Below are 10,698 nucleotides of genomic sequence, written 5' to 3'. Positions count from 1 at the left end.
TGCAAAGTGTGCAACCAGAAACATCCCAGTGTACTTCACATTCATTTCAAGGAGCTCAAGGTTGATAAAGCTGTCAACACAAACTATGAACAGTATGTAGAACCAACTATCAACAACACGCTGGTACCTGCCCAAACATGTGGTCATATAGGGGCCGGGAGTGGCAGTGGTATCTTACCTATCCTTCCAGTCCAAGTAAAGTCTGCAAGGGGCAACCAAGTTGTTCAGACCTATGCATTTCTGGACACAGGCAGTACTTCTACTTTTTGTTCAGAAAGTTTGATGAGGAAGCTGCACCTAAATGGACGAAAGACAAAAATTTGTTTGCTTACTATGAGTCCCAAAACAACAGTCTCAAGCTATGTGGTAAACAACTTGGAGATTTCAAGTCTTGATGGTAATACTTTTTATGAATTAACAAATGCCTGTAAACCAAACTAACATGGTCAATCAGGAAGACCTAACCAAGTGGCCATATCTTCATGGTATTCACATTCCGCACATTCAAGCTGAAGTGGAGTTGTTGATAGGTACCAACGCCTCCAAATTACTTGAACCGTGGGAAGTAGTAAATAGTCAGGGAGATGGTCCCTATGCCATACGAACCCTATTGGGGTGGGTCGTCAATGGTTCTCTAGGCAGTTATCAAAATGAACAACATACTGCTAGAGTAAATAGGATCTCTGTTGAAACCTTGGAGTTGCTATTGGAAAAGCAATACCAGCATGATTTCAATGAAAAAATGTCAGAGGACAAAGAAGAAATGTCCAGAGAGGAGGCAAAGTTCATGGAAATCATGGAGAAATCTGTGAGCTTCAAAGATGGACATTATAGTTTGAAGCTACCTTTCAAAAACAAAGATGTTGTTATGTCTAACAATCTAAACATTGCCAAACAGCGTCTTGTGGGGATAAAAAGAAAGTTTGAAAGGAATGTAAAATTTCAACAAGAATATACAGACTTTGTCAACGATATGATTATCCAAGGCTATGCTGAGAAAGTACCAGAGCATCAATTGGATCGATGTGACGGTAAAGTTTGGTACATTCCACATCATGGTGTGTACCACCCTCGTAAAGCCAAGTTACGAGTGGTATTTGACTGTGGAGCAAAATACCAAGGTACATCTTTAAACGATCAACTACTACAAGGCCCAAACCTCACAAGCTCTTTAATTGGAGTTCTTCTGAGGTTCAGACAGGAACTTGTTGCTTTCATGACTGACATTAGAGCAATGTTTTACCAAGTCAAAGTGAGAGAGGAAGACAAAGACTTTCTTCGCTTCCTGTGGTGGACAGGTGGAGATGTTACCCAGGATGTTGCTGTCTTCCGAATGACTGTTCATTTATTTGGAGCAGTTTCATCCCCGAGTTGTGAATGTTTCGCTCTCAGGAGAACTGCAAAAGACAATCAACACTGCTTTAATGAAGAGGTAATTGACACTGTGTATAAGAACTTCTACATGGATGATTGCTTAAAAAGCTTATCTACAGAGTATGAAGCAATCCAGATGGTCAAAGACCTGACCACTCTATGTCAAAAGGGAGGCTTCCATCTAACACAATGGGTCAGTAACAGCCGTAAGGTCTTACAGTCCATTGTAGAAAGAGATAGATCAAAGAATCTAACTGAGCTCAACTTGGATCGAGACCAACTACCAGTGGAAAGGGCCTTAGGACTTCAATGGTGCGTACAGACAGACACCTTCAATTTCAGAACTGTTTGCAAAGAAAGAATGCCAACTAGACGTGGAATATTGTCAGTGATCAGTTCAGTGTATGATCCTTTAGGATATCTTGCACCACTGACACTTCCAGTCAAACTCATCCTCCAGGAGTTGTGCAGAACAAACTACAACTGGGATGATGAGATTCCTAAAGTTCTTGAACAAAGGTGGGTTAAATGGATTACTGACTTGGATCAGTTAAGCACTTTCAATGTTGACAGATGTTTGAAACCATGTGATTTTGGACAACCGGTTAGCGCCCAACTACACCATTTTTCAGACGCCAGTGGAAGTGGATATGGATCTGTGACCTATTTGAGGCTACAGAATTGTAACAATGCTGTTCACGTTTCCTTTCTGCTTGGCAAAGCCAGGGTGGCACCCTTAAAACCAGTGACTGTTCCTCGTTTGGAGCTGACTGCTGCAGTCCTGGCAATTCGCATTGACCAAATGCTCAGAGAACAACTTCAGCTTCAACTGGAAAATTCTTGTTTTTGGACTGATAGCACATCTGTCCTGAAGTATATAAGGAATGAAAACAAGAGATTCCGTACCTTCGTGGCAAATAGGATTTCTGCCATCAGAGAAGCTTCTGATGTGACACAGTGGAGGTATATTCATACTTCACAAAACCCTGCAGATGATGCGTCCAGGGGAATGACTGTACAACAGCTCGCAACCAACAAGAGATGGTTAAATGGACCAAATTTTCTAAGAGAACCAGTTTCTAAATGGTCAAATGACAACATTGATTCAAACATTGTTGATGATGATCCAGAACTAAAGAAAGAGCAGCTCTCAACAAATGTTGTAAATATTGAAGATACCTGTAATGGCAATTTTCAATAGTTAATATCAAACAGCATCAGAGGTGTAAGAAACTTTCAAGAGACAAAACTGTAATAAAGAGAAAAGGTTTATTTCAATGAGGATTCTTTTCACAAAAGCCGCAGCCACCCAGCCTTGAAATAGAATACCTATTAGACATAATAAAACAGAGACATTTTATACAGTTTCTTGGCAAAAGAACTCCTCCTTCCAGGTTTCTTGTAAATTTCCAGAAAGATACCCCCTATCTTCAGCTAGTTCGGACTGGTTTCTACCCCCTGGTGCAGGTCACACTGTTCTTTGTCCCTGAGACACCCAAAGGCCTTCATCTACGACCTAAATTGGCCCTCTCGCTTCCCTGTCCCCCCTCAGCTGCTAGAAAACCTCACAGAAACATATGATTAAACAGTTTGGAAACGAATGATTATAAGAAACACTGAATTTTCCGCAACAAATTCCTCCTCTTTATCATTCTCTGATAAACGTATTAAAGGAAAATTCATCCTTGTCTTCTAATTTCTTGATCAAACATCATTACATCATTACATCATTTCATTTCAAGATCAGAATTGATTCACAGTTATACTCTTCATGTCTGAATTTCATATCACTGATCATACCCTTAAAGTTAGTAGGCAAAAAGATTAAAATTAAAACTATTAGGCAAAAAACATTAGAATTAAAACTATTAGGCAAAAACATTAGAATTAAAACTATTAGGCAAAAACATTAGAATTAAAACTATTAGGCAAAAACATTAGAATTAAAACTATTAGGCAAAAACATTAGAATTAAAACTATTAGGCAAAAACATTAGAATTAAAACTATTAGGCAAAAACATTAGAATTAAAACTATTAGGCAAACTAGTTTGAAAAAAAAGGTTAAAATGAAATAAGCTCAGGCTATTTTTCCAGGGATAGACCCTTAATTTTACAGCAAGCAGATAAAGGTTTATTCTGGAACCGGGCTAGACGAACGAGCTCTGTCATTACATCCCCAACACTATAGGTCGGACCCTCAGTCATTTCAGTATAAACAAGAAAAAGTTGGATTAATATTTAGTAGGAAAACAAAACATGCTATAAAAACACAGATAAAGTAGATACATACCCTCCTCATATTCAAACCCTGTCCTTGTATGCCATCTCGTAACACGGATGGCCACTGCTTTTAACCCTCTGAACATATCATCATTCTTACAATGGAAAAAGAAATAAAAATAATGAAAACAATAATAATAATAAAAACAGTGAATAGAACAGTCAATCATTGACATCAAAACCTAAACAATCAAAGTTTAGAAAATCCCTTTCCTGGTCCCAGGAAGGCAACAAAAAGGAAAGAAAACACATTTAACTCATGTCTGCATACATGTCATCGCTGTCGTAATCATCACATTGCTCTCCATCAGTTATTGGGTACAGAGTCAGTTTTACTGCTTGGACTGACGTCACCTTGCTAACCGTCCCTGCCCTGATCAATCTCTGCACTGAGCTGGAAAGGCACTTCATAATGCATGGTAAACAAAACAGAATCAGTAATCCCATACCCACAATTGGCAAGACAGTTTGAATTATTCTATAAAACCACCCTGACCATGCAGACATCAGCCACCCCACCCACTCACTATCAGTTATTTAGGCGGCTCTTTTACAGCTTTTCTCATGTGCTCGATGATATTGGTTATGTTGTCACTGTAGTCAGGAATATTAAAACAGCATGATACCCCCAACATTTTACAAACTCCACATTTCTTTGAAGTCAAAGCTTCAGAGCACAGCTGCTTACAGCGTTTGCTCTCCTCTTTTCACTGTTTGTTTCAGGACTCTTCACAAAGTATAAAAATTTGTACATTGCTCTCAATTTCATTAAAACTTTGTTGAAACAGTATTCCTCTATCAAGTGGTTAGTCTGCAGATTCAACTTAATGTTATCAATATTTTGTCAGTCCCACTTATCTCTGCTGTTTCACAAAAAACAAAATATCATATTACTCATCTCTCAATCCCTAAATCGCACAGGCTCAGTTAACAGCTTTTAGCTGATATTGAATGAGAGAGACTCTGAGGCATTTAGGACTGGCACACTGTACTCTCATAAACTTCTAAAATCAAACTTTATCTACCACTTAAACTTTTAACTCTAGCCCAGCAGTAAGGCATCTTTGCCAGAATTTACATCTATTTTCAAATAAACATAATTTTTATATTTGTCTTTTGCCCACATCAGGGAAGTTAGACATTACATTACCACTAAAACACAATTCTTCCCCATTCTGCCTTTGTTCATTCCTCATCTTTATGCCACTTAACTTGACATAAATAGTTCCATAAATTCTATCAGAAATTTTATTTTCATAACATACATTTCACTATATTTCTTCTCATCTTTCCCTACATGCTAGTTCCTTCTGCATCCTCCAATCTTCTTACGACTTCCATCTATTAACTTTCCTTTAAACTTTCTTTTCTACCTCACTTACTCGTACGTTCTTTTCACTTTCTTTAACACTGCGTTCACATTCTTAGTTCTTTCTCAGACGAAAACTTTAATATCGTCATTTAAATACTGTTCTACTTTCAAAAAAACCCACATTAATACACGTCACTTTCACGTTATCACTTTCTTTTCTGAGTGTCCATTTACAATTACAGGCTAAATGGCCCCGCTGACCATAATTAAAACACTCTCTTTGCCTATAGTTTGATCATTGAGCTTGCAAACAGCTCCAACTTACTGCACACCCTTGAAGCAGTGTGTCCCCATCAGGAATGTAAACACAGCCACTGATAAGCAGTTCTCTGTATTCTTTTACACCAGTGGCGGATTCAATTGCAATAGCCAAATCATAATCTTCATCATTATCATTGGCAGCACATACATTTTCATAAACTGCACAGAAAATCATTCAACATATTCTAAGGGGTTTTCACTAAACATTTTCTTTTTTTTTTTACTTCAACCACCTTGTTTGGCAGATACACAGAAGTTCCCACATTCATTAAAGCTGGATAACAGCACCCTGACCAGTCCTTTTTGCAAACGGTGATATGATATTACCACAAACCCAAACTGCCACCGGTGAACTTTGATACGGTTTATCGAATGGACACTTGAAGTTGATTTCTTCGTGGTTGGTTTTAATTCTGCAGTCTGACCACCCAGTTTTAAATGGTCTCGGTCTGACCTTTGCTTGTCCCCTCGTCTCTCATCCAGGCCAGCTCCTCTCCAGAGGCCCGTTCGATCTCGGGTGGCCCTGGCAGCACGAGAGGTTTCACCGTTGTTGTTGTTGTTTGTCGTCGGGGTTCCTCCTCCTGTTGCTCTCCTGATATGGATGGAACTCTCCTGCAGTGATTGGCATTCACCCACGTGGCTCGCTCGCCGACCTTCACCGCCGTATGCGTGATCAGCAAGACTTGGAGCGGTCCCAGCCACCGTTTCGCCCTCCAGCTCTTTCTCCTGAGGTCTCGAATCACCACGTAATCACCTGGTCTGATTTTGTGCAGGAACGTCTCTGCTACCTTGCTCTTAGAGAGAGCTTCTTTCACCTGCACAGAACTGTTAGATCACAAACACGACATCTCTTTGCAGTAATTCAACATTTCATTCTCACACACATCTGTCGATGGAAGCCTCCTTCTTTCCCCTGTTATATCCATGAACGGTGGTCTACCAAAGAGAATTTCAAATGGGCTCAAATTTGTTTTGATTCTCTTTCTCATTCTTATGTACATTAACACAATGGGGAGTGCTTTCACCCACGAGAGCCCTGTTTCTTCACAGCATTTTGCCAATTTGTTCTTTACCGTCTGGTTTTCACGCTCAACAGCGCCCCCGCTGGCAGCGTGTTAGGCACAGTGTGTTCCATCGTGACCACATATCCACGACTACCAAACAATATTTCTGTTTTCCACACGGGGTTAGTTCAATGAAATCAATCATTAAATATTCAAATGGCCCCTCTGGGGCTGGCTGGCTTGCCAGTGGTGTTTTAATGCCCCGTGCAACGTTATATGTGGTGCAAATCACACATCTTTTGCAAAAAAATTTCTGTATATATTGTGAAACCTTTGGTAAACCACAATTCCCTCATTTGCATAATCATCCCCTCTTTTAATGCATGGTCCCACCCATGCATTAATTTAGCGTAATGCAAGAAAAAATGGCTGGGCAGACACGGCTTTCCATCAACAGATGTCCATACACCATCAACAAGGCTGCAGCCTGCCGTCTTCCATTTGTTTTTCTCAGCTCCTGTGGAAAAAGACTGCATGCTCTGTAAACAAGGAGAAATGTCATTGTTAAGGTTATTGTCAACTTGTACGCAGGTGGCGCCACTGGTATCAGCTTCAGTCTGCTTTGTTGCCGCTGCCTTCGCAGCCATATCAGCTCTGGCGTTGCCTGTTGATACGAAACTTTTATCATTAATATGCGCTGCGCATTTACAAATTGCAATCTTGTCTGGCAGCATAATGGCCTCCAAAAGGTCAGATACTAACCTAGCGTTCAGTATTGGTCGTCCGTCCGACTTAAAAAAATTTCTGTGCTTCCACAGAGCACCAAAGTCATCCTTGACCCCAAAAGCATAACGCGAGTCTGTGTAAATCGTTACACACTTGTCAGTCATCAGTTTACATGCTTCAGTCAAAGCGACTAATTCAGCTGCCTGTGCAGAGTAATGACATGGTAATTTGCCAGATCTTACAGTTTCAAATTCAGTCGTCACCGCATAACCTACGTTATTCTGTCCTGTTTGTGGATTCTTCAACGCAGATCCATCCACAAAAAGGACATTGTCACAATTATCAAGCGGAACGTCCAACAAATCTGGACGCGGTGTGCACACCTTTTAACAGTGACATTTGGCATGTCAAACAAAATTTTATGATACCTCAATCGAGCTGTAGACAAATGTGACGTTCTCTGCTCCTGCAAAATCAAAGACACCAAATGTGAGACCCCTAAAGTCAGATCAGCATAGCCTACAAACTCTCTTGTGGCCATTGAGGGCCAGTTCAGCTACCACCACCGCCCGGAGACAGTGTGGCAATCCCGCTGCCACGGGGTCGAGTTTTGTTGAAAATAGGCTAGGGTCTCATCGGTCACCATGCGTCTACAGGAGAACAGAAGTCATAAGGTCATGCTTTTCATCAACCATCTGCACAATGGATGGTCTACAACCAGAAGGTCTAACAATCGAGATATCTCATTGTGCTTTCATGTTATCAAATGCTGTCTCAGCTTCACTTGTCCAAACAAGTCTGTCACATGACTTCAACCCTTTCCCTGTTGTCAGGGCTCGTAAAGGCTGTTCTAAAATGGCATAATTGGGAATGAATGTACGACAGTAAGCACACATCCCCAAAAATGACAGCAACTGTTTTTTGTTTCAGGCTTTGGGGCTTCTTTTACGCCCTGCACCCTTTTCTGTGACAGTGCTTTGCTGTTTGGTTTGATAACATGCCCCAGGAATGTCACTTCCTGTTTCACAAACTGCAGCTTTGAAAGGCTGACCTTGTGTCCCTCCCTTTCAAGATGCTTCAGGAGAGTCACAGTGTCAGCCCTGCAAATAGACTCATCTTCTGAACAGATCAAAAGGTCATCAACATAAGATATGAGTTCGGTTAATTTCGGTTCTAACTTGTGAACCATCACAAGGCCTAATTACACCCTCTTTCAGTAGAGCGTCAAACACCGGTTTTATACCCTCTATTGCTTCACGTTTCAGTGGATATTGTGCCTTACATGGTCTGAAATCAGATTTTGGTGTGATTATAACTGGCTCACAACCCTTTATCAGCCCCACATCATATTTGTTTTTTTTTGCCCACAAGTTTGGTGATATTTGTGCCAAAGAAATATCAATTTCTGAGGCAGAAATATCCCCCTCTCCCTGTCCTGTCACATTTTGATTTAAATGCCCCCATACTCTGACTCTCTGCTGTGTGTGTGTCAACTCTCACCCAGTCTGTGGCCGATAGACACTCTCTCACAAAAAGGCCCACATCTCTCCACTGTTGGCTTATGGCCTTGGAGACAGATAAGTGGCAGGCAGTGTTCTCTGACATAAGATAACAAGCTTTCTGACTTTCTGTCAACACTGCAGCCAATGCGCACACACTCTCTGTCCAGAAAATCTGGTCAAACTTCACACTTTCATTCTTCACAGAATTAAACCACATCTTTTCAAAATCTGAATCTCGCTCTGTTACGACATGTGATGTACAATGCATTTTATCATTTGTCATAAACTCTGTGTTGACTGGGTTTGTTCGAGCCTTTGCCAATTTCAAAATTTTCTCTGCCCAGTCAACATCTGTCACCTGCCATTCATAAGCCCACTTCGGCTCGAATTTGGAACAAGTAATTTGTGGTGTCTCCTCAATGCTAATTCCATAGGAATCAGCACAGAGGGACAAATTTAATTTACACATTAAATCACGAGCCATCAGAGGTGCGGGACAACCGGGAGACCACACAAATTCATGTTTGAAAAAGCGTCCCCCCTCTGTTTCGCACTCTAACGGCTCTGTTAACCGGTCAGAAATCAAATGGCCAGAGGCCGAAGTGCTCTCAAACACTTTCCCGGTTAAATTTGGAACACATGGTAAATCACATGGTCGTAATGTGGACAGGCTGCACCAAAATCAACTAAAAAGTCAATAAACACCCCTTTAACTCGTAAAAGATAAATAGGCATTTCAGAAAACCCTGTGCTTTTGTATAGTTTCACACGCTCATCACACACAGCACTGCTCAAATCATCAGTCACAGCTTTGCTCAAAGTATCATCAGACACACAAAAAGATTTGCAAGCAGTTTTTTCATTGCAGATAGCAGAAAGAAAATCAGTGTATGTGTTTGTGTGTGCGTCGTGTGTGTGTGTGTGTGTGTTAGTAAAAATATTTTCACTTCCCTTTGCTGCAGCCAAAGATTGGCTCCCCAAAGCCAGACTCTTTCCGTCCCGCTCTCCAGCCCCCTCGGTTCAATCCGACTTCATGGTGGGACACGCGCTGCTCCAGTGTCCGTCCTTCTTGCATACTCTACATTTTGTACAGTCTCGGAGCGAGTGGGCATTTGTGGCACAAACATAACAGTTCAATTTTCCAGCTCCAGCAGCTCTTCCTCTCTGTCCTTTTCGGTTAGCAGGTTTTGAGCAGGAAGATGCAGGTTTGTTGGGTTGTTTAGGTCGTCGTTGTTGCATAACCACCATTGTGAGGGGTTCTTTCTTCTCCTTTCTTTCCTCTTCAGCGTGAGTAGCGTGCCGCAGCGTTGCACTCAAACGCCCGTGTAACTGTGCATGAAACTGCGCTGTTAGTCTGTGTGCCACTCGCTCTGCGGCCTCTGCCCCCCCTCGCGCTGCTCTTGCATCTGCCTCTGCCTGCGCTGCTCTTTGGGCTGCCTCTGCCAGTTCAATTTGTGCTCGTGCTTCTGCAAGTCGTGCTTCTTGGGCTGTTCTCGGGGCTGGTGGAAAGCGGTCCAGATCGAGGTCCAGCCTGAGGGCCGGTATCTCTGCTACTGGGTAGTGAGCTGTATTGTAGGCAGGCGGCGGAGCCGTTGCCACCTCAGTCACATGTGGAAAAGCACATACATTCGGTTCATTAGTAGCATTCTGTTCCAGTGGAACTGTTTTTACACACACAACATTCTCAACATTACATGCCAATTCTTTTTGTATTTGCTCTCGTTCTCGCCTGTCAGCCTCTTCCACCCAACACATTATTGTCTGTTCACATTCTTTGCACTCATGTTTAACACACACACAGCAGCTACTCTGTTTTCCCTCGTTCTTTTCTACTGACTCTTTTACTATATTTAGTCTTATTTTACTCAAGGTCCCCGCTTCAGGAAAATCGTGAAATTTGATCAGTTTCTGTATGTCTACCATACATCTACCACCATAATTATTTCTCATTTGACAGAAAATTGGTGTATAAAAATGATCTAATTTACTGTTAGATGACCCCATTTTGGCTGAATCTCCCTTCTGGATTTTAATCTTTCGACACGTGTCTTAGTATCTGTCAAACGTCTTCGACAGACCCGATTTTATTCCACCCAAAACCGGTCGGGTTTCAGCAAATATGCCGTGCTCTTGTAATTATGTTTTACTCAAAATCTTCCCATAGGCCTAAGCACTTT

At 41.5% G+C, this 10,698-nt stretch overlaps 1 long non-coding RNA gene across 1 annotated transcript; it reads right to left on the bottom strand.

Annotated features, from left to right (window-relative positions):
• On the bottom strand, positions 1-10,698 carry LOC309481384. Its single transcript, XR_014199989.1, has 3 exons — positions 2,281-10,698; positions 1,312-1,397; positions 1-297 (listed from the first exon to the last, which is right to left on the bottom strand). It is a non-coding gene; the product is annotated as an uncharacterized lncRNA (long non-coding RNA).

Source organism: Leuciscus leuciscus (genome assembly GCF_965113295.1).
Source record: "Leuciscus leuciscus genome assembly, chromosome: 1".
NCBI classification, from domain to species: domain Eukaryota; kingdom Metazoa; phylum Chordata; class Actinopteri; order Cypriniformes; family Leuciscidae; genus Leuciscus; species Leuciscus leuciscus.
Note: the sequence above shows the minus strand (reverse complement) of the source record. Positions and strands in the feature narration are given on the sequence as shown.